Below are 25,606 nucleotides of genomic sequence, written 5' to 3'. Positions count from 1 at the left end.
GAGGATATCCCAACCCGACACGAAACAAAAAGTGTCATGTTCAAGAGTGAGCTGCTGACACAACTGATAAAATTTCCAATTTTCCCCCACCATTTCTGGCAGGCACCCCAATTATTTTTTATTGCAAGCTTGAAGGGGATAACATGTGATTGCACTGTAAGTTCATCCTTCGGATGAATTTGACCTAGTAAGTTTAACGAGCCCTAGGAAGGAGAAGCTCATGTTCGTCATGGCGATGAATCCGATTTCGTTTAATGTTTTAACGAGTCTGAAAAAGGGGTAATTCCATACCTTTTTCATGTTTAGAGAGTTTGAAAAAGACACAGAAAAGAAAACTCCACATGGTCCCTTTTCGTACATTTTTGTCTCTCGAGCCCGAAAAGGTAGAAAATGATACTTAAGAGAACTGCTTGACCATTTCAGTCAAGGAGTACCTTTTTCGTAAATAGTGCATCCTAGCCTGAAAAAGGGGTAAACATATATTGGGTGCACGACGTTTCGCAGCCTTTAACAAGTTCAAAACGATAAGAGATCGACAATCTTTTCGTGTTTAAAGAGTCGGAAAAGAGCTTGAAAGCAAACCCCCCATTTTATTCTCTTTTATGAGTCAAAAAGGGAAAAATACTCAACGATCTTTTCATTTGAGATTTACGAGTCGAGAAAAGAGTTGAAACATGACTCCAGTACCATCATCAACAATCCATCACCTATCGTTACACAAGAAAGGTAAAGGCATTATCCAGTTTTGAGGCAAAATAGGTCAAAAATACTCAAAAACCCTAATATTTCATGAAAAAATGAATAAAATGGGGCAAAAGTAATTATTTTTTACCATTTACCATTTTACCTTTGTGTGAAGAGCTTTTTACCCACTTGTGCCCTAATTCTTTTGGAGCATATTGCAGGAGATCTAGGAGGTCATTCGTCGAGCCGTCAGTTGCAGGTAAGAGCCAAGACCTTAAGCTCCATTTTCACACTGATTTTTCCTGTTTTTATCGATTTTTTGGGTTTCATGGGGATATTTTGGCAAAAAAATTCTCCCTCAATTGACGCAATTTCCAGACACGAAATCACACCGATCAGGGGTGGTTAACACTGCCAACCGCGTGATTAGTGCCACTATTTTTAAAGTAGTCGCGCTGGCACCGTGGGCAAAAAATTTATATGTTTCTTGCTCAATTCAGTCGTTTGAACCCAAATTTTCCTAGCCAAGGATGATCATTGACTTGATTACATGGTTTTTGCAGGAAGAAATTGTGAAAAAATGGTAGATTTGAAAGAACGTGAGCATGAGGATATTGATACTCAAGCAATAGCCAATCCAAATTGCTTGGAGGCTTTAAGGAACTATGGGCTCCTTAAATTATTTCTTACACCATGTATACGGGCCCAACTTGAGCTACTACGGTACTTGATTAGTCTCTGGGACATAAATCAGGAAATTTTCATCATCGGTGACCAAGAGATGGAGTTGGATACTTCAGACATTTATTTCATCACAACACTGCCCTGGAGAGGGGAACTAGTCAAACTATATGGGTCGAGGCTAATTGGGGCAAGTGTGACTATGCTACTTGCCGAACATTGCCCAGAAGCTCTCAAATCCAAAAGTGCAAGATCGAGATCATGACCATTTGGGATCTTGTGTTTTGAGTGTTACTTTTGACCATCAACAGAGTGGTTGGGTCCCAAGTGTTGCATGAGACCAGCAAGTCAAAGTTACATTACGCTATCGAATGCATGGTTCCCACCATCTTTAACTGGGCATAGGAAATGAAAATCAACATGAAGCGCCAACTTTTAAAATCTAAGGCGAGACACTTAAAGCAGTTTTTCTTTGGATCTGTGCTAGTGACCTTCTTCCTGGAGTGGGTTATGTTGTTTCAATACCAGCTGACTGAGGTAGATCCAACGATGCCTCGAGACCCACGGATGGTCCATTGGAGCGAGTTGATGCCCAGGGTTATGGGTAGCCAACAAATTTCCTACAAGCCCGCCATTTTCTCGTGGCTATGATGACATCTGATCGTAGTGGAGGATTGGCCTTACAACAGTACCGACTTCTGTAGAGATCCGAATATGCCACTCCCAGAAGGGGAGGATTTTGATGATGGAGGTAAAAACAAATGATTTTTAGTTTTTTGATGTTTTTTGAGAAATATTTGTTCATGACACTTCGATTTTATGAATGCAGATGATGGACCAGAATGTACTGTTGGGATGTCCCCGATTTCTAGGCGCGTCGCTCAACAGTTTGAGATTGCTCCTTATCAGGAGGGAAGTGACAACGAGGAGGATATTGCGTGGAATCTTGAGGGTTTGACCCATAGGATCCCAGAGTATGCTCAGATGGGTGATGTCCCACGCCGGTACCAGAGGCATATGGTAGGGGTGTCAGATCGGATCTGTCGATTGCTGACTCGCGTAGTCCTAGTAGTTACATGCTATCATTAGCATCATGCTATTTATTTCATAGGTCTAACATTCTATATTTTTGAGGCCTGCGAGCCACCGATGTATTTCGAACACACATATTATTTTTTAAGGTTTTGATGTATGAGAAACATTACCGGCACACACACACACATATATATGTTGTACTTCTTTGCTTACTATGGTACAATTTTATTTTATTTTATTTTATTATTATTATTATTTATTTATTTATTATTTATTATTATTATTATTATTATTATTTTTTTTTTTTTTTTTTTTTTTCGAGTTATTACATGTTTCACAAATGTCTATCCAGCACATAATTAGCTAATGCATCTATTAATGTATTCATGTGCCGAGGAATATGATGATATGTAACGTAATCAAAATTTCTCTCTAGTAAATGAATACGTAGATACATTCTCAAGATTTGAGGGTTTCTAAAGGAATATTGCCCGTTGAGTTGAAGAACAAAAAGCTGTGAACCAAGGTTGACAACCAATTCCTGAATGCCAAGAGCAATAACTTCTGACAATAATTCGATAACAGTGCTATACTCAGCGATGTTATTAGATGTTCAAACTAGACATATACCATGAAGATCAATCAATTGACCATGGGGGTCATATATGGGCCATGCCGCGCATGATAGATTCTAGGTACTACGAAAAGCACCATCAATGAAACCAACGTGAGGGGACACTGAAAAAATAACACACTAAACCACACTATACAAAAAGGAATGACACACCATTGTACAAAAGTAACCATGCAATATGACTAAGCATAGTACTTTATGAGAGAGTCCATGCTCGGACTCGGGTAATCAATCAACACATATGAACACTGGAGTTTTACCATTAACATGATGAGTAAGCATCAACTTGGACAAATAATAGAGTAGAATGCATATAAGATTGTGCCCCCATGCCCCCTGGGCGAGGGAAGGTTACGAGTCAGATGACAACCCCATTGCAAGAATGGGTAATCGGTAAAAACTCGGGGAGGGAGAAAAAACCTGAATTTGTGAAGAGATAAAGGTGCCCGTAGTTGAAAGATCTGGATAGTATCAGGAGAAACTGACATGTCAATAGGCAGCGGAGAAGAGAACTTCTCAAGACACATAGACATGACCATTGGGCCAAGTGAGAAAGAGGAATGATGATCAGTGTCGTTCCAAGGTGTTTCCTCCAGAGACATTATTTCCATGATACTCTCGTCAGAAAGAAAAGTCTCAGCTAAGGGATCAGGAGATTCCGAAGCACCAAGCCACGAGGATTGAGAATACGCATCGAGAGATGTCCTCGACACAGGAGGATCTGAGGATACCAAAGGTGAGGTCGAAACCATTTCCACATAATTGAGTTTGGTCGAACTTAGCGGCATAACCTCGCCCCATGTCTCAACAAGATTCGGTGAAGGTATGACCCAAGGATCAGATTTGACCGAGATCATGTTGACAGAGGCAACATGAGGAGGTGGGAGTGGAAAAAATCCCATCAAAGAAGGATCTTAAAAAAGCCCTACCCCCACACTCTCATAAGGAGCACCGGTGTGCTTGACACACAAAACATTGCCATCTGAGGAGGAAGAGGCAAAGAAGGATAGTTGGTTGACTGAGACTATCTTCCCTTGATGGGTAAAACAAATCATACGGAATAGGGAAGAGGCTACAACATGCATGGCATGGGTCCAACTCTATTCGAGTAGAAGATTATAATTAAGATTAGTGTCAACAATCTCTACTTCAACGCGTACTTTCTTGCCCTCCAAAGTAATGGCAAGGTTGGGTAAGGCACCGAATGATCACGAATCGCGTCCGTCGAAAGTTTCCAAAGTGTTAGGGGACTAGTTCAGAGTAGGAGAACCAATTACCTTCAAACAAGCAACTGACATGATGCAGGTAGAAGTACCTTCATCGATGACAGTCCCATGAATGTTTTTCTCATTAATGATTATCTGAATGAGAAAGGAAATTTGATGAGGAAAACAAGGAACATGGTTTTCTAGATCAAAACATATAATATTGGAATCAGTAGGATCAATACCCCCAATAGCCGACAGTAATGATTTTTGTTGAGACAGACAACTTTGAAGTACCTGGAGAGCAGACATAGCTGATGGTGCCTAAGCCAAATCCTCAACAATATTATAGTGATGAGCAGCACGAGTGTTGGGATTAAACGAGGAATTTCGCAGCACACCTCAAGAAGGTGGTCGAACGGTGGAATTAGGGTTAGGTCGCTCTATATGAAGAGGACCAAAACTTGATGGGGTAGAAGAAGAAGGGGTAGCTTATTTTTCTTTCCCCGCTGTTGGGGTATGAGTTGGATAATCTTTTGATCTAGTAGCCAAATTGATGGGCATACTCATCATGAACACTTGTGAACTTGTGGAAGCAGATGATTGAGGTTGGTCTACCATTTGCATTTGCTGGGACGGAAACAACTCTTTTAGGACAGCTGGGGTCCCTTTGAACAAATGACTAACTTCAGATTGTCTGGGACAATCCTTAGTATAGTGATCCTCATCACAAATGAGGCATGGATACTTAGGCTTCCGTTAGAAGCATCACCAACAGACGATTTAGGAGGACCCTGATTTGGGGCATCGACTTTATCCTTTCCTTTGCCTTTCTTCTTACCTTCCGAGGATTTTTCCGTTGTGGTAGACTGAACAACGTGGACCTCTGAGGTTTTACCAGGGCGAGGTAGATTATGAGAAGACTCATTGGAAGTAGTGTTGGAGACCGACTTCTATTTGGAAGAATATTTTGCAGGGGTCTGTGTCACTGAACCAATTGCTCCATCAAAAAGAGGTGTAGCAGGAGACTTAGATGATGTCAGATCAGATGATGGTCTAGATGCATCAGGTAACACGTCATATAATGTGCCAGATTGTGGATATACAAGGTCTAGATACTAGTCACGTGCGATAGCTTGTTCCTCGGTGACACATCCTCCCATAGCTATGTCCTCAGCAATTTTGTTGACGAAGGATTTGGTGAACCATTTGGTCAAAAACTAGTCAACAATCTCGAACTTAATCAGGCGATGTCGACGCCTCCATTCATGGATATGATCAGAGATGTGGATCACAATGTCTTGCTTAAGCGACATTAGCAGATGGGTGCCGGTTTGATAACAAACTGGAAATTGGAAATTTGTGAGAAAGGCCATGGTGAGAGTGTTAAAATCATGATAGGTATTGCGAGGTAGCTCGATATACCACTTAGTTGTAGCACCTATAAGAGTTCGTTGGAAAAGACGAAGACGAATGGAATCATCAACATAAGAATTCGAGGAGCACCAGAGGTGATATGTCATCACATGGGCTTGTGGATCCTCTTTTTCTTTTCCTTCAAACTTCGGATAATCACTCGGAATCTTGGAAGGGACCGAAATCCAATATGGTGAATGAAGAATTGGATCATTCGTGAGTCGAGACACATATAGCAACTTTATTGTAGCCAAGAATGGTAATTGAGTATTAAAAGACATTAGAGGTCGATAAGCGGGTCCAACCAGAGGAGCCCATCCCTGATGGTAAGGATTTTGTCCCCATAGTAGAGGGTTTTGTCCATAGGGCATTTGATTTTGCCCCCATTGTAGGTTACCTTGCCTTTAGGGTGGATTTTGACCTTCAAAGCCTCGAAACTATCCAGCCATAGGTTACTGATAAGCAACATATGGGTTAAAAGGTTGTTGATCTTGTTGACCTTGGGCATGTGGATGTTGCACCTGCTGTCCTTAGACATACGGGTTTTGAACCTGTTGCCCCTAGACATAAGGATTTAAGACCTACTGCCCTTGGACATAAGGATTTTGTACTTGCTGCCCTTGGACATTAGGATTTTGGGCATGTTGCTGTAGGACTTCACCCTGACCTTTTCCTTGCAAGGGTTGGCCCTGTTGATATGAGTACAAGGGTTGCTGCTGCCTAGGTTGGCCCTGCTACTGCAAGGGTTGACCTTGTGGTTGCAAAGGCTGTCCCTACAGCTACAGAGGTTGGCCTCACGAAGACATAGGCTGGGAGTTTTGTTGAACATACTACATTTGCGGTTGCATGGTTTTTTGCAACTGTTGCAAGGGTTGACCCTGTAGCTGTTGCAGTTGTCCTTGTTGCGGCATCACCTACCCCTGCTGCTACATGGATGCCCCTTGCGGCAAAAAAGGTTTCCCTTGTTGCTACAGAGGTTGTCCTTGCTGTTGCAAGGGTACTTGAATAGTTCCTGGATTGATACCTTGAAAATTTATGAATTGTATTTGGCCATAGCCACCGGGAATGGTGGATGGACGATGCTGAACATACTGTCCAGGGTGAAGGATGTAAGGTGGATTGACCATTCCTTGGGAACCATATGGAACATAAGGAGTTTGGTATTGAATTTGAGCCTCATAAGGCTACTGATACTGGAAATTTCTTGACCTAGACAGACCAACGAGATTTTGGACCTGTTGGTATTGGACATTGCTTGATTTAGCAAGACCAACAGGGTGTTGAATAACACCAGAGGAAGGTTGGTTCATCCCAACCATGTGAGCTTGTGAGCCACTCGCGTTGGTTGTGTTTGACACCATAGAAACATTTGGATGCTACCCCATAGGCAGCACAACCTGTCCACTTGCTGGAGGGATTGACGAATTGAGAGAGACATGACTCGAGACCATCGATTGAACCAGATGGGTTACTTGAATCGATGAGACAAGAGGATTTGGAACGGTGGGTTACATTGAGACTGAAGTAACTGCGGAAATCACCGCCTATTGGGAGGTCAGGTTTTGAATGAATAGACCTATGGTAGGCATAGTGCCAGATGCCCAAATAGGGTTATGATAAAGCGATGAGGCACTAGGTGTACCTGAGACCAACTGTGCTAAAGTCACATAATTAGGTGGCAAATCTCGATAAACACTGATGGGAATGCTTCCCGTGTAGGGGAAACCTTCAGGTGGAAAAGGATATTCTTCCTCTTTGATAGTGTGTGGAGTGGAGACCTCCGAGTGACCTAGAGAAGAGACTGGAATTTCACCTTTGGATTCCATAGGTGGAAACAAGCGACAATGAATGACCGAAGATGTTCGAGGGGATAATTCTAAATGAATTCCCGGCTGATCATATAGACTGTACGGACATTGTGGTGATATCACAATAGGATCAAACAAAGGATTCGGAGGATAAACAACCAGTCCAAGGTGACCTTTAGTAGTTAGCGAACTCTCAGGAATTTGGACAGGATTGTCCAGAGATTTTGGGCCAATATCAGAAAGTGACCCAGTATCTGAGGGAGGTGGAGGATGAGATGACAAAGTTTGAATGCTCAGAACAATTCTGAGTTCAATGCCTTGGTCCTCAAGTGACCGCGGTAATTCATAAAATGGCTCCTCAAACAATCTTTCAGATGGAGGAGAGGAAGATGAACTGGATGGTTCAACCATGATGACTTTGTCTCAAATAACAGGAAAATAGAGACAAATTTCAAGGCTTTAAAATGTACTTTAAGGAATACTCACGATTTGGTCTAGAAAAGACTAACAAGGATGTTATGAGATCATGGGCAACAATTTTTTAAGATGCATAAACAAACTGGTGCTCTTACATGTTTAGTCGAGAAAGAAGCAAAGATGATTCTGTCACTTTCGATTTGAAACGAGCTCAAAAGGACAAGTGCTTGGATGATGTTTTAAGTTTAATGAGTCAAAAAGATCAAATGACTACTCAGGATAATCTAGGTAAAAAGGATTACCAGGTAACCGTGAACTGCAGAATACCTCCTGGTGAACCGAGAAGTATGGGCAGGTAATCTCCCCGAATGTTGTGTTTGGTGTATCACATTTACAAGGCGGCAGACTTAGCTTCCTATGGATAAAGGATTGTAACTTAATGGGGTCTCCCTTTATATACACGATGGTACAGGGAGCACAAGTTCGTACTAGCACTGTCTAGTGTCGAAGCTAATGATAGCTGCTAGGTTTAAAGACACCGGAACATGTCTCTAGCCTAGTCCTTCTAGATGTGATCGTTAGGTTTCAAATGTGCCTTAGGTTAATTGAGTTCATTTTAAAGTTTATCTTGAATTATGTCTCGGTTTTTCAGGCGTTAGCGATGTGACTCAAAAGATCCTATATGCAGCTAAATGACACAAGACTCTTTCAATTCAATGAATTGTTTACACTAGAGAGAGTAGAAAACACAATCAAATGCAAACAATCAAGCAACTGAAAGCAAAATGTTTTTTTTTACTAGTTTACTTTTTGAAAATAAACTAATGAAAAACTCTTTCCAAATCCTATTTTCCTAAGTGCACTTCAAGCAGTCCTTTCACAAGTAAAGAGAATTCTTTTTTCTTTTCAAATTCAAATGCAACTCTAGTCGTCAATGATGCTAACTAACGTAACACATTAATGCAACAAACTAGAATTATTTACTTTTCATGAAATGACAAAATGAATCTTTCATAAAATACTTCAATGAAAAAGTTTTCGAGACAATCAATCCTTAAGCGAATGAAAAGACATAAAAGAGATTTTCTTCTAAATAAATGATGCAATGAATCTATAAAAAACAAGACAAGCAATGTGATCTATGCTGGAAAAGAGACACTTAAGTAATGAAACCTTTCAAACTTGTATGATGGAGATCAAAGCAGTAAGAGGACTATAAATGAAATGCAAGGAGTAAATCTCCAATCACTTGACTCATTGAGTTCACAATTAGCTGAATGGATGACAACCTAGATGCCATAGGGCCACCAACTATCCAAAGACTCAAGAAATCAAGTAAGGAAGTCAAATCAACAAGCACATAAACCAAACCAAATGAAGTTTTCAACTCAGGGAGAACACAACCTAAACAAGCTTAGAGGCAGAAATCAAGAGAGCAAGACACACTGGTCAAGATCTAGGGAAAACCCTAATATTTACCTACAGGCATCAGTGTGATTGCCTAATTGAAAACAAGCACCAAAAAGGGGTCGGTGCAACTGTTTCTGAGCAATTCGCATTGATCAGCGTGACTGTTAAGAAAATAAATGTGCTGAACGAGAATGCAAGGAAAAAATATTTTTTTTTCTAAGGTTGAGACTAGACTTGCTACTGTAAATTTCAGACCTAGAGCAGTAAACCAGGCAAAGCAGACATGACTAAAGGGAAATGGTGATACTAGAAAAGTTCACACAAAACCATGAAATTACAAACAAAGTAACCAATTTTTGGTGTAGGCAAATTCTAAGTGTGGACACAAACAATTCCTCTAGCCCGAGAGAGCGGGTCTAGCCACAAAAAAAAATCTATGGAAGATATCCTTAGGCTAGAATCAAATAATATGGCCTACCTCTTAGTACTCTATTCCGCTTGGTGACGATCTTGTTTCCTTGCTCCAGCTATCTTTCATTTCCTTCCTTCGAACACCTGAAACAAGTAAACAACAACAAACAACAAACGTGATAACATACAAATTGCATTCAGCCTACTTAACAAGTCAAGAAACATTAAGCCATAAATATGTGAGATGACATTTCATGTAGGAAATCAATTAATAGTTTCATCTATATTAGTTCAAGAAGAGATTACAACTGATGTCTTGAAGTTGCTGTTCTCCTTTGACATATTCGGGTTCCCACACACTTTTGCTAGCATCTCATGGATAGCCCCAACAATGGTAGTCTCAAGCCTCTTTCATTTAGACTTCACACCAAACCAAACTCACAATTCTCACTTAAACACAAACTAGAAAGATACAAACTATGCGTAACTTATTGTTTACTCCAAAATCAAAACTTCAACCAGAACTTAATTAGGACTAAAAGCTAGTGCTTGAGAAAAAGAGAGGTTTATATAGCTTGGATGGAGGGGATATGGTTCATCTTGTCATGGGAGAAGGCCTTATCTCTTGGATTAGTTCCATCCTAATAGGAGAAAGCAACCCAAACTGATCTCCTCGACTCCATCCGGCCTAACCATTTACCAGACTTCCGTTACAAGCTTCTAGAGCTGGAAGCTTCAACTCCATATTTAAAAAACTTTCCAAAATAGGATCGACGCGACTAAGAAAGGGTTCATTCGACTCTATTAGCCCTAGCACAGTTTTAATCCTTGCATATCAGTACGAGGAGGAAACGAGTCATTAGTGCTAGTATTGTAAACTGGGATAAATAGAAGATTTGTGGGAAATGATGCAAAAGAGAATTGTTTTGCTCATGAAGAGGAACATAATGGGAGTTTCTTCATGACAGGAAAGCATGTTGAGTACACTGTAAAAGTCCTCTAGGATCGTATACGAGGAGTACAGGGACAATGAAAAAATGTTGTGTAACACATGGCATATAGAGGTAATATTTTTAGAGGGTCGAGGAGGTGATGGGGATTTTTCAAAGGACTTAGGAGGAATCGATGAAGACTTTTCAATCAACTTCGAAGGTTGTCTCTTAACCATTGTTCTGATGAACCTTTTTTGTGTGATAGCAAGTTATCCACACGTTATCCACCCTTCATCTTAACTCACTCAGATCTCTTCCAATAAGGAGTAAAAATCCTCAACCTCATGAACTTTATCATCCTCATTGTCACCTTTATCACCATGCTCACATTCCTCTCTATTTTCAAATTCTTTGGGCATTTATCTAACAAACATCTAGGTGTTTCCCATGGTGGTTTTGGAATACCCTCAAGGGTAAATGTGTTTCTTTCACCTTGTTTTTGTAGCTCTTCTACAATTAAAATCTTTATCAGGTCGTGGTGGTAGTGACTATGATCTACATTCTTAGGGTTAAGTTGAACTTTTTTTTCCAAATGATCCACACTCCTAAAAATATAAAAGGGAAAATTTAAATGTTCACCAACCTAAAAGTGGAGAAGCAACTGAATTTGGTAGAGAAAGGTGGTGGCATAATTTCCTTCACACATTATGTGTTTTTTCAAGATAGACAACAAGTTTGTCCACTAGGCCATGATCCACATTCGAGGCATGCCCTTTCCCCAGTCTAGATTTAGCTCACTGGAACACATGATTCTGATCCATACCCTCTTCTCTACTTGTTTATTTTTTAACCACATATCCCTTGTTTGTAGGGTTCTAGTGGCTTAAGCTATGGAATCCTCTATCACGGACATTAGAAAACCACCCATTCCAAAAACCTAGCCATTGAACCCCTATGAAAATGTCAATGTCACGACATTATCATGCCCATGAAACTTGAACATTAGGTCCTTTTACCTTGGAAATCGAGACATACTTTGTGAAAAAATGGAGATGGAACTTGGAACTTGTATATCAGTGAAGTGCTAAGGTTGGTATCATATTGGGTCTAAGACAAATACTAGTGAGTATTTTTCTTGAGGTCAAATTCTTGTTGAATTTGGCACCAAATTGAACCGTTTTTGGTGAATACTAGGGGAATAAAGGAAGAAGAGAAGAGGTTGGAGGTGTTTGGAATCTCCAAGATCTTAATTTTGGAGCCACTTATTGTTGAGTATATTTGGAATTACAAGGCATCCTATAATAGGCATGCTACCATTCATCATGCAACCATTATAGTGATCTTGTAATAGCAGTTACCAGACTATGTGGTGGTTACAGGAAAGCATGTAGGTGCGTGAATGATATCATTGAAGTTTTTGTTGATGTTCGCCGAGGTTGACCACCTTCAATTTGTTTTCCTTGGGATTCCAAAACACTGTAAAAATAATATAGAACTGAAAGTTGAGAGATAGAGGTGAATCGATGATCTCATTGAAAATTATTTCTAGAATACGAAAACCACATAGAACTTTGCTTGCCTTTGTAATCAGAGAAAACACAAATGTTGGTTGTTGATGCTAAGATTTTATTTTAATTTATAAACAAATAAACAAAATTCTATTGAAGAGTATTGATTTAGGAAAGTAGTTGTAGCTAAGGTGTCTGCTAACTATCATGGCAAGATTAGAAAAAATGGTCGTCTCAAGCTTTGTGATGAGGGGCCTTTCATGGACCAAATTTACCATTAAGTTAATGTTGTTATTAGAATCAGACACAAAAAAGTTCCCTTTTTTCAAACAAACTAATTTTCCTCTCTTAAAGTTAGCAACCTCCTTTTTATTAGAAGGAAAGTTGTAGAATGTTTTCCTCCCAATTTCTTGGTTTTCAAGCAAAATTTCTAACCAATTGCACCAAAAGACTGGCTTTTCATAATTGGCCCCTTGATTTTATCTTTATATATATATATATATCTAAAAAGAGGAAAAGAATGGAAAGAAGTTGTAGCAAGTTGAGAGTCTCCCCTGCCCACTATCTTTATCTCGAATTGTTGTAAATCATGCTGAACATTAACCCAAAAAGATATCCCTTACCCATAAATAGATTTAATTAGTAATGAACTGTTTTTAGAGGCTAGTGTGTGTGTGTGTGTGTATATATATATAAAGAGGAAAAGAATGGAAAGAAGTTGTACCAAGTTGAGAGTCTCCCCTGCCCACTATCTTTATCTCCAATTGTTGTAAAACATGCTAAACATTAACCCAAAAAGATATTCCTCACCCATAAATAGTTTTAATTAGTAATGAACCATTTTTAAAGGCTACATCAATTTCACTATGGCCAAATTAGTAGTTAGTGAAATTTCCTTTAAGATCCTTGAATTTTGAATTAAAAAGGAGAGTCCAAACACCTTGTCTAAATTATTTTTTTATTTTTTTGAATGAACTTATAATGCAACATACTCCTTTGGATTTTGATGAGAGTGGTATTTTGAACAGATTCTTGGCACATGTAATACAATTCATTAAATTGGGATATCCTCTATTATTGTGCCTCTGAAAGATCCATGCCCAACTGAACTGTTGTCCTAAAGGTATTCACCTAGAATTCAAGAACTTATTTTCCACACACCAACTCATATGGTGTAAATATAATTGCATCCTTACAAGTGGTTATGTAGACCTAAAGTGCCTTAGGGAGCCAATTTTCCTAATCCTTATGATTGAGAGGTATTGTCTTAGTTAGGATTGCTTCAAGGAGCTTATTAGTTGACTCCACTTTCCCATTGGCTTGTGGATGGTATGAGGAAGACTTCTAATGCTCAATCTTATATTGCTAACTGATAACTTCCACCAATTTTTATGTGAAATGATTTCCTTGATCCATCACAATTTCTCTTGGCACACCAAAATGGGTACAAATATCCTTGAATAGAAATTCTACAATTGTTTGTTTAGTAGCATAGGAAAGAGAATTTTGTTATACCCAATTTGTTACATAACCAATACAAACTAAAATATACCTCTTTTTCTTTGATGTTGGAGCTATGAGTCTCATGAAGTCTAGAGCCCCTTTCGAAAAGCTCCATGATTACCTATGGTTGTAGAGGTATTTCATTATATTGTATCAGACAACCCATGCACTAATAGTTGTCACATCTTCGAACATACTCCTTCGCATCCCTAAAAAGGGTAGACCAATAGTATCTTGAATGAAGAACTTTGTAGGCCACACTTTTGTTAGTGAAGTTTCCTCCACATGGTTCATTGTGACAAGCTTTCAAAATGTCAAACATCTCATCCTCATGTACACATTTTCTAATGATAATATTAGGTCTTGTGTGGAAGAGATCTCCTCTAATTCAGGAATATATATAAAACAATAAGTTTAATGATTCTCTCTTTCTCCCTAAGTGAAATATGTTGTGGAAATTTCCATGAAATTTGCTACAGTATGAATTACAGAGTATTAGCAGATAGAAAAAACAAATGATCATAAAGAAAATCATCATCGAGAAGAGTTTAAGATCCTTCATTATGAATCTTAGAAAGAAAATTACGTCTAGATTAACCTTTCCAATTATGTCTAAGATAGTAATGTTAAACTCTTGCAACAACAAAAGCCACCCAAGGATTCCACTATTGGTTATAGGTTTTTTCATCAAATATTTATTGCAGAATATTTAGTATGAATGAAAACATCATAACTAGTGATATAGTGCCTAAATTTGTTGATTACATGTATGAATGCTAAAAATTATTTTTCCATGACAATATAATTTAGTTCAACAGGTGTGATTGATCTGAATTGGATCCATCAAAGACTGGCAAAGAAGCATGACTGTATCAGGTCGGGAGGAATCTCTAAAAATTCCAAAAACAGCGATAAAAAACACCCTGAACCAGTGGCAATGGCAGCCAGCGTGGAACGACGAGGACCTCGGTCAAAGCGCGCTGATCGAGGCCCATGGAGATTGCGCAGGAGGTCAAAGTAGCCCCTGGGAGCCCCGGACTGGGAAAAGGAGGTGATTTTTGATGCGCAATTAGTGCTACGCGCTAATCGCACTTCGCTGGGCGAACAAGGACGAAATGGGGGAAGCCCAAGCACTTGGACGCATGACGAACCGAAGAAACGTGGGTGGGAAAGGCAAAAAGCGCTAATCGTACAAGGCAGGACCTGCGCTCTGGAAACTGAAGGTATTGATCGGGGCGCCCTCAAACGGTAAACGGTTTTGGAGAAAGCGGAGCAATCCCACTTAACGATCGACGCGTGGTGATGGAGGTGAGAGAAAACTGCCGTTGATCGCGCGTTATCGGTCAAGCAGGTCAACCGCGTGGGATGTGCGTACGACGTTGGATCTGGGGGACCCAGATCGGACAGCTGAGATTGCGCCCGATGGAGGAAGCGAATTTACGAAGGATTAAGCTGCATTTGTAAATATTTGAGGTTCGATTGACCGCCATGGTGGAGGAAGAACGCATCCACGACGTAACTGAAGAAATGAACCGACGAGCAAGCTGACGTTGTTTAGATGGGGACACGTGGCCACTCCCTGAGTGTTCATGCTGACGCTAAACATGGAACTATAAGCGCAGCTGCAGAGGGTGAATAGACAAAGGTAGAAGAGGAACTGAACGGGCATGGGGACGAATGGCTAAAAGCCATGAACAGAGACAGTCGAATCAAGTGGAAGTAGACACAGAGAAGAAGAGATAGAGGGCCGAGCTGACCAGTGGCAGCATCGAGCACCAGAGCTTGAAGATTCAAGCCATACCATAGAGGAATCTGTCTGGACTAAGCATCATATTTAGCTCTGTCCATTGTAGACCTGAAGGTCACAAAGCTGGTAGGAGGAAGAAGAGTCTGTGCTCTCCAGTAACCTGGGAAATCCAGGAATCACCCTGCTAAGCAAACCTGCTTAAGGAGAACTCCCTTCGAGTCCCTGCATTGTAATTCTTTGCTTAAAGACCCAATAAAACAAGGCCACCACTAAAAGCTGGACCAGAGACGTAGCCCTGGAGAATAGGGTGAACTCCTTATTAAAATTGCTTGTGTCTTTGTGGTTGCTTATTATATTTCTCTGTTGTCTTTCCATTTAAATGTCTGTGTATTGGCAATTTGATCGATCCGTTGCTTAAATAACACAGAACACACACCGGCAGGTGAGTCTGTAATACCTTTTGTTTAATAAACCTTAAATTGGTGTCACCCATAGGGTGATTATCAGATTAGTTATATTTTTTCTAATGAAATAAATGACATATGAAAACTAATTTTATTTTTGTCCTAAAATTGCTCCAAGGGTTTTGTTTGAGGCATTTGTTGAAATATCGAATGGAAAAGACCAATTAGGTACCCTTAAGATGGGTGCCTTAGTAAGTTTGTCTTTTAATCCCTTGAAAGAAACTTGGAAACATTCATCCCAAGAAAAGTTAGTATCTTTATTAAGAAATTTAATCAAAGGAGTCGCAATTTTAATGAAACTATATATAAATATTTTATAAAAACCAACATGCCTAAAAATCTTCATACATCCTTTGGATATTTTGGAATAGGTAAATTTGTAATAACTTCAATCTTTACTTGATCAACCTAAATCCCTATATAAGATATGAGATGTATAAGAACAATCCTCAAAGCCTACATCATACAACATTTAATATCGCTCAAATCAAGGTTAGCTTCCTAACATCTGATTAAAACCTTGTCTAAACTCTTGAATTCTTCATCAAAATAATCAGCATAGACAGAAAAGTAATCCATATATATTTCTAGGAAATCATGAGTAAGATCATAAAATATAGTTAACATTTCTCTCGAGGAAGTGGCAAGAGAATTGCATAACCTGAAGGGAAATACACAGTAGGAAAATGTTCCCCGGGGACATCTAAAAGTTGTCCCATCCCAGTCTTCAAGTGCGATCTTTATATGGTTATAACCACAGAAACTATTAATAAAAGAGAAGTACTTCTTACCAGCTATTGTATCCAAAAATCAATCAATAAAAGGAAGGGAAAATAATATTTTAAAGTGTCTTTGTTAAGTTCTCTATTGTCAAGACATATCTACCACTTGCCTTCCTTTTTAGGCACTATTACTAGGGGTGAAACCTACTAACTATAAAAAATTAGATAAATCAAATTAACAACTTTTGCAACTTCTCCTTAACAATTCCTTTTAAGGCCAGTTTTATGCAACTTGAAGATGTCTAATGAGGCAGGCATCCTCCCGAGTATAAATATAATGTGTACAAGTGTTGTGTGATACAGGAGCATCTACCGTTTAAATTTGCTTTAACCTTCTAGGTGAAAACCCCATATACCAGAGGAATTTGGTTTCCTTAATCTTATTTAATTTGTAATATTTTATTCAATATAATATAGAAGATATCTATGTTGTTATAAAGTTATATGAGTGTCATCTAGTTGTTATGTAAAGGAGTATACTTAGCCAAATTAAGGATTTATTGGATAATCTAGCAAACATGTTGAGTTTGTTAAGTTGAATGAAAGAGGTTTATTAATGCATATTTCAATGTTGAGGGATTATAAAGTATGAGAATTATAGAGAAAGAGAGATTATAGGCTAAGGGAATGTGTGTGAAATAGTAAGACTGTATGAAACCTGTAAAACTTATAAAATTTCGCCCTTTCATTGAATTAATTGTAACGACCCAGAATTAAAATATAAAAACTAATTACATCAAACGATGATATTAATAATCAACATAAAATATTAGCATATTTTTAGCATAGAATTTTTGAAAAACCATGAGCATCGAATACTTACCTGTAGAGTGAAAATATGTCTTACTATCAATTATGGTATCATGACGCTACTTCAAACCTATTAATCACAGCAAAATTTTGGGAACGACTCTCCACCTAATTATAGGCTCAACTGCATATAATATTTCTACAACTGACCACCCCTGATCCCTCAATCAATTACTTATTTCAATGTCTCTTTTGTCTCTCAACATTCTCCTCCCTAAAGAATGAATGCTTCTCATCTCCCTTTTCATCCATTAAATGGAAGGGGATTGGAAAGGGATCCGCATGCACACAATCCATGTGTCAACATGCCATATTTTATTTCTTTATCTTAAGTTTTACTTAACTCAACTTTCTTTTTAATTAACTCTTGCTTATTTTATTCCTTTTCTTTTGTAAGTAAAAAATTTCTATTATATTTTCAGAAAGTTGCATCATGTTGTTCCAGGTCTCAAAAATATTCTGGCCTCTTTCCTAATGGACTTGTTGGCCATGAGATATTGAAAAAAAGGATGATATCAACAAAAGAAAACTATTAATTTTCAAGAAGATTGCCCAGAGTTTCTAAAAGGTACCAAGAAAAAAGGTGCAACCAACAACCATTAACCATGAGCTTCATTGCATCTATCTAGGGCATCCCCATTGTCTATATCATTGTTTGACAGTCCCATTGAGGAGTTCCTGTTGCTTCTATAATGTAATTCAATTGATCAAGTTCCTCATGGTTTAAAGAGGGAGGGAGGTCGGGGAGAGGATAATGCTCACTGGGTTTCTCACACTCCCTAGTTTTCCAACCAATGTTTTGTGTTATTACCCAATCTTATAGAGTGGGAAGCAATAACGTAGTGGGAGGATGGTACTAGATCCTAGATATGGGTGATCAAACCTTCCATTTTCCAAATCCTAATGGATTTATGTATCAAAGTCCATTGATTAATTTATGCACAATTTGTATTACCAATTCGGAGTCCCCTATGATATGAAGCCTACTTATCCCAATAGTATTGGCTAAGAGGATCCCATGTTCTAGAGCCACAAACTCTACTATGTTGTTCGTTGTTTGACAACAATATCTAGCATAACTTCCAAGCGTGGTGTCTTGTTCATTTCTCAAGAGGCCTTAATATGCTGCTAGACTGGGGTTTCCTTAATAGGCCCCATTGAAATTTAGTTTAATAAATCTAACTGGTGGTATTTTGAATTCAGTAGGAGAAACCATTAAATTATTAGGTATTGCTGAACTTAGAGTGTTTCCCAAGTCCGGAGACAATTCTAGCATATGCATAATCGTTGCCTTCGGTCATTCCACTTTCCAATATTTTGAAGAGCAGGATGATGGCATTATTGTCATTGATGGAAAAGGAGCAGCAAGTTTTGCTTGGTATACTTGATGAAAGTAGAATCGAGGAGTAGCAAATACCTTGATGGCTCGGTATAACATTGATGCTTGCATGTGTTGTGTATAAGGTTGATTTAAAGACTGGTTTGTTGGAGAAAAATTTTGTGATGCAGGTAAAGATTCCATGACAACAAAGGCAAGGCAAAACTCAATGACAACAAAGGTAAGGCAAGACTTCATGAAAATAAAGGCAAGGCTATTGAGACAATGACATGAAGATATTATGATGCAAGTCCACGACAAAGGCAAAGATGTTGTAGAGATTATTTTGATGCATTAATGGCAAATGTTGTTATTTATCATGAGAAATGAATGCTCATATGTTATTCCTATAATGCCATATGATGTTGGCATTATATTGATGAATTTAAGCATTACACGTGGATGAAAAATAATATTGGATGGAGCATTTATTTTTGTGTTCTAATATTCAAAATATGAGGAATTTGAAAACGAATTAGTGGAAGGCAAAGATTCAAGCCTGTTCACTTCATATTCTTATGTGGGGTAAAAACAACCAACAAACTATCTTTATAAAGGATGTGATTTTGGAAGGTAAGTTGAGTTAGAGATTTGGAGAATGTGTGAGGTGTTATGCATTAGTTACCTGGCACATATGAAACTTATGTCAAGTATATTTGAAGGGAAGAAGAGGCAGAAATGAAGATGGAGGTATGCAAACTTTATGACCAGGTAAACTAGAACATTGTTGTTTCTTGTTTGCATCAAGGGATTGTAGTCTCATTTCAAGTAGTGGCTTGATAAATATCATGTTTGAGCCTGTTGAGGTAGGAGCCTCTTGTGGGTTGTAGCCTACAGAAAGTGTTAGGTCCCTATAATACTACTGATTCCCCTATTACTATTGTTATTGTAGCCCTTATTGTTATTGTTGTGACTTATTGTCCCCATATTGTTATTATTGTGCCCCATAGAAGCTCACTATTGTTGTTTTTGTGCCCTTATATTATTATTGTTATGTTGCCTTTAATTATATTGTGACCCCTTAGACTCCTATATATAGAAAGGAGGTTTTGTCATTTGTATCATCCAAGATTTGTTCATTTGTGTAATGTAAAGGAGGTTTCCCCCTCGAAGAGGCTGATTTCTAAGTCGTTGATATATCTTTTCTATCTTTTTGTCAGCTGGTTTCATAACATTTGGTATCAGAGTTTTGGATTGTAGGGTTTCACTGCTCCAAAACAGGCCATCATGGAATTTTGGCTATATATTTTTTTTTTTTGTGACGTTTTAGAAGCAAAAAAACAAACCCATTTGAGCCGAAATCTCGATGATCCTTCGGACCAAATTTCCAATCTTGTCTCACTATATTTTTGGAGATATTGTCCAATAAAATTAGGTTTTTTGTAGGCTCCCTAATTACATCCCAAATAGGTGACCTTAGGAAAATCGTCATAACTTTCTCTCTGAATATCAGATTGAAATTTTGTAAGAAGTTATAGGAGGAGGATAGAATATAGTTTTTTGTACATCGTTCTCAGGTTCGAAGGTTGAAACAATCACACGTGGCACTTTGTAAACGCCCGCTCTACTGAAAAAGTGTGTAATCAGGCCATCTTGGGAGATTGGGCATAACGCTTTATTTGAGAATCCAATTTTGATCAGACTTGTGGTGTTGGAAAGAAGACTTAGAGTGCTACCAAATTTCATAATTTTAGACCTTGGAGATTTGAAATTTCAATATACATTAGATACAATATCGAGCTCCTACAAAGTGAAAAACGATGTGTAGTTTTGTTTTTGAATTTTGCATAAGTTTGGTTTGAGAAATTAGTTTGAAGGAATTCAAATGGAATAGTGAAGCATAATTATCATTAATTGATGCCCCGAAGAAATAAAATGGAAACACCTAGTAAGCAACATGAAATCTCTAGCATGACTCATGAAGAAGAGAAAGAAGAAATGAATCCGACCATATCTTGTAATGCATTGGATGGAATTACCACTCCTCAAACTATCAAGATAAAAGGACATATCAAGAAGAAAAAGGTAATAGTGTTTATTGATTCAGGTAGTACCTGTTAGCGCTTGAAATTTCACCTCAGGCTGAGAAATGTAAACCTCAAGGCTACATCAAACCATTTAGCCTCGTAGCTAGCCCTACGGGGCAGGAGAAGGCTCTCTCCGGTCAATCTCGGCAGATTTTCAATGGGATGAGATGACCAACAAGGTAACACTGATATTAGGCTAGTAAACTGATTAAAAAGGTTGATTTGGGGTTTTTTGGGTTTTTGGTGGCAAATTGAGGAGCTGCAATTTAGGGTGCGGGGATTTGACACAGTTTCTGCAGGGGGTTCTTTGGGGCGAGGTAGGAGTCTGTATTGATGCCTTTAACTGAAATGAATGGTGAGGAATGAAAGATGAGGAGCTAAAGAGAGCAAACAATCACTTTGAATTCTCTTTAGACAAAAGAAATCATTGAAATTAAACAAATTTAAAAGCAGAGCATGGCTAGCATGAATTCATACTTTAACACTTCATTTGTTTAATGTGCATCAGTAAAGAAAGGAAATGAATCACATAAAAAATCTTACAAGAACATGAAGAAACACACCATCAACACATGAGTCCACAAGAATCCCAAAGATGACTGCAAAACCCTGGTCTTCCTTAGCCAAAAATTGCAGAGATACAAGTGATAATACAATGACAGCTTCTCCCTCAAGAGTCCAACCATGAAAATGAGCAAGAAAGTACATAATATAGATGATCTAACCTCTTTCCCTGCCTCCATGGGTCGAGCTCACTATCCTAGGAGCTGTTTGAACCACTTTTAAACTAAGCACTACAAAATAGGCAGTCAAAACAACTTGCCTCTATAAACTTGGAAACCAGTTCATACATTCAATTTTTACCCTTTACATGCAAGAATCTTCTAGAAGAGTTAAACAAGAGTAAAAGTATCCAAAAAGTGTCACAATTACATCCAAGAGGACCACCATCAACCTCAAAAAGTCAAACAGGAGCCAAACTGCGTTTTCTGGGCTGAACTGGTCAAATCTGGCACAATTTCCTCAACGGGTCGCGCACTTTGGAGCTCTGTTTGGAGGCCTTCCCAGTGTCAGAATGAGGTGCAGGATAGCTCGTTGGAAAGGTATCTGAGTCTAATTTCCAACCCAACTAGAATTTTTGGATTTGGAGGTCATTTGCCTAGTTAAAAGTCAATTCTCCCAAGACTGCTTCTGCAACTCAAAAAAGGGGCAGAAAGTCAAATTTTGCATGTATTTTGACCTTCTGGAGGCCCAAAACCCCATAAAAACTCAAGTCCATCCATAGGCATATGTAAATTTGCATGAAAAATCTAGAAATGCTGAGTTTTTGCAAAACGGAGCTACGATGACAAAGGGTCTCACCGGGGGTGAGACTCGTTGAGAAGCCAAAACCTGTAAATTTCCAAAAAATTCCAAAATTACCCAAAATTCTCAAATTTTTTTGGGATTTGTGCTGTAGCTGATGCTAGTGAGTGCCATGATCTCTGAGGGATGCCTCAGCCAAGATACGGAGTGGATTGGTCTTCTTCCTCCGCTTAAGAGCCTCGGACAACCTCCTTTGGAACATTTTCATTTTGGCTTTGCAAACATGCATCCTTGCCCAATAATGATTCTTCATGTTTCTCAGCAGCCTTTTCTCTTGGTTGGCCTTAGCCAACAGCCTCTCCAAGTGAGCATTCTCCTGAATGAGCATTGACTCTTTGTCAGCAGGCAATGGATCACCGGGCCTCCTACGGTTCAAGACTCGGTCGCTACGAATCCTCCATAGCTCATCAAGTGCCTTCTCCTCCTCTAACTGTGTGTTCCGCTACTCCAGGTAGGTGATGGTCCATTGGGCACCCTCAAGTCTCCTCTGTAAAACATCATTTTCAGCCCTGAGATGCTGAATGACCTCCTTCGCCTCTTGGCTAGGAGAACTGGCCTCAAGATCAATCACCGGATCCTCATGAACCATGGGCTCTTTGCCCCTCTGCAGTACCTGTGCTGGTGAAGAAAGCGAGGCTCCTTCCACCTGATGTGGAGATAACACTCGCTGAGCTGAAGATGAAGGCGAGACCCCTTCCATCTACTGTGGAGATAGTACTTGCCTAGCTGCTGCAAATAAGGCCCTTGGGCCTTTCTGATAAGTGACCAAAGGAGTGGAGCTAACATGTCGGATGACAGGGGCATCGAGCTGCTGAGATGGTCCTCCCTCCTCATGAATGACCTCCTGATGTGGCTGATGTGGCACTGTGAAAAACTCACGGGAGATGAACTCCTCCCATGAGATGCCCTGCTGAGTCAACTGATGTGAGACTATGAGCTGAATCAAACCATAATGACACAAGCTCTTGTACTGCTGGGCCGGGGTCTTCTTCTGCAACATGGGCACCATCCTCTGAATGTTATGAAACAAGAAGACCGGGATGTTCATCATCCTCACTCGGGTGAAATGCATCAAAAGGCGAATGTGATATGAGTACACCTGTGAAAATCTGCCCTCACAGGTAAAATAATGCATAATAAGCCTCATGATGGGAGCATACTCGCTCCGGAGAAATCTGAATGGAAAAACACCCGTCAAAAGTCTCACGAATGGTGGCCGGACATAGGGCTCAAAGTGAACAAAATCTAGCAATCTGCTCTTAGGCCACACCTCACCCACATTTGGTATCCCTGTAGCCTGTGAGATCACCTCAGGTGTCAATGTGAAGTTCACCCCTGCCAGAGTGACATGTCCATCATGGAGGTGTAAGACAAACAAGCGGGCCAACTCTCTATGATGCTGAATCCGAGAGATCCTCTCACAAAACTGATAGCAAGACATGTACTGAAAGCAAGTCACTGCCAAAGGACAAGCCTGTAATTCTGCCAAAGAAGTAGGCTCCTCCCGCTTATGATGTCCTCCCTTACCCCCTCTACGAGGCCTCCTCTGTTCCTCAACCTCTGTAGATGATGAATGGTCATCACTTTGCTCATAAGTTTCGGTTTCTGACATGGTTTTGGAGCAAAGTGGACAAACTGAACTGCTGTCTCTGCCTGCAAAAAGTGTTGAACTCTATGCTGTTTCAAGGGGAAAAAGACATGAGGGGAATGTTAGGGGAGGGAATTTTTTAACCAGGAATGGGAATATATAAAAATAACAGGGAATTTCAAGGGAAAGCTTTGCAAATCATATGCATATAGGAACACATATTTGTAATAGGGAAATCATTTGCAAAGATTATTGCATATGGGAAAAACAACATGCATAAAAGTGAACATGGGAATATATGTATACATGTTTAATAGGGAAACACAAAAGGGAAACCATGCACAAAACATGTTGACATTTTACCAACAGTTTTTGTTATTTTGCATATGCATATGGTAGAAGGGAATTAGGGTTTTCATCTTGTTTTGTTTTTTGATGATTTGGGAGAGGGGTAGGGTTTTCAGTTTTAGTGATTTAGGGATGGGAAGGGGATTTGTATTTCATTTATAAAATAATCATGGGGAAAAGAAATGTACATATGAGTGTGGGCAAAAGGGAAGGGAAGGAAAGCAACCAAAGGGAACAAAAAACAGCTTGAAACACCATAAACCCTAACACAGTTTGCACATGAATATTGCAGCCATATAAGTCTTTTCATTTGCATGATTTGAGTTTAAAATCATAGCATAAAACCTTATATTCATCACCATTCTCCAAAGAAATGTGTAAAGAGCCTACCTCGACCAATTGAGATGAGTTGAAGGGAGATTGAGGAATTCTGTTGAAGTTTGGAGGCAAACGGTTCAACGGGTCACGCAGGCCTCCCAACGGGTCGCGCACCACTCTGCTACCCGAAATCACTGCGATTTTGCTCCTTTCGCCAATCACTCTCTCAAACCACTCTTTCAATTGTTGGGATGCACAATAAGAGTAAAAGGTGGGAAGTTGAACCTTTATAAACTTCATTTGAAAAAATTTCATCCATAAACCCACTTTATAAAGTTTATTTTTGACACTTTTTAAAACACTGATTTTTTGGTTTCCTTTATTCTGAATTTGACTTTTTGAGTGCTTTGACTTGATTCTTTTTGCAGGTAGATCATCTGAGGGACTGTGGCAAGGGGACCAGGGTTATTGCTGCCTTTTTGAAGACTTTTTGGAATTTTATTCTTTTTACAAAAATTTAACATGACCTTGGCTTTAAAAACAGAGTTTTTAAATCCAAGGTTAAAAATGAACTGTACATGATGAAAATATCAAAGAAACATGTTTACAATCCTCCCTCTGGCTTGCTGGGCACTCAAGGATTTTCAAAGACATGACCTTGCGAAGATAAATGACCAAAACCCTAGACCTAGGACTTTGACCTCAAGACCTAACAAGACAAATTTTGAAATGCTTAATGACTGATATGACCAGATCCAGCAAAGCCAAGAGGGGCATAATAGACCAGCTCCTCCATCAGGGTTATGGCATGCCTAACGGGATGCAAACTTTGACACTGATGAGACACCTACTAATGCAAATGCAAAGAGCTTTGATCACTGATGGAGGGCTTTCAAGACCGACACTAACAGTACCCATAATTTTATTCATTGTAAGATAGCCAAGGAATTGAATTTCTTCCTATATCCAGCACTAGAGTGTCAAGTGATGCTTGCAAGTAGAGGAACCATAAATTTCTCTGGAAAGTGCAATAATATCAAGCTCTCCATCAGAGAATATGTATTGAATAGCCTAGTTCTTTCCATTCTAATGGGTGGTGCTGATGTTGTACTAGGAGTTCAATGGCTACAATCCT

Source organism: Pinus tabuliformis, chromosome Q (assembly GCF_031772625.1).
Source record: "Pinus tabuliformis cultivar Carrire ecotype Pingquan chromosome Q, CPIR1, whole genome shotgun sequence".
Taxonomy (NCBI): Eukaryota; Viridiplantae; Streptophyta; class Pinopsida; order Pinales; family Pinaceae; genus Pinus; species Pinus tabuliformis.
The sequence above is the reverse complement of the archived record's forward strand: the minus strand, read 5'-3'. Positions refer to the sequence as shown.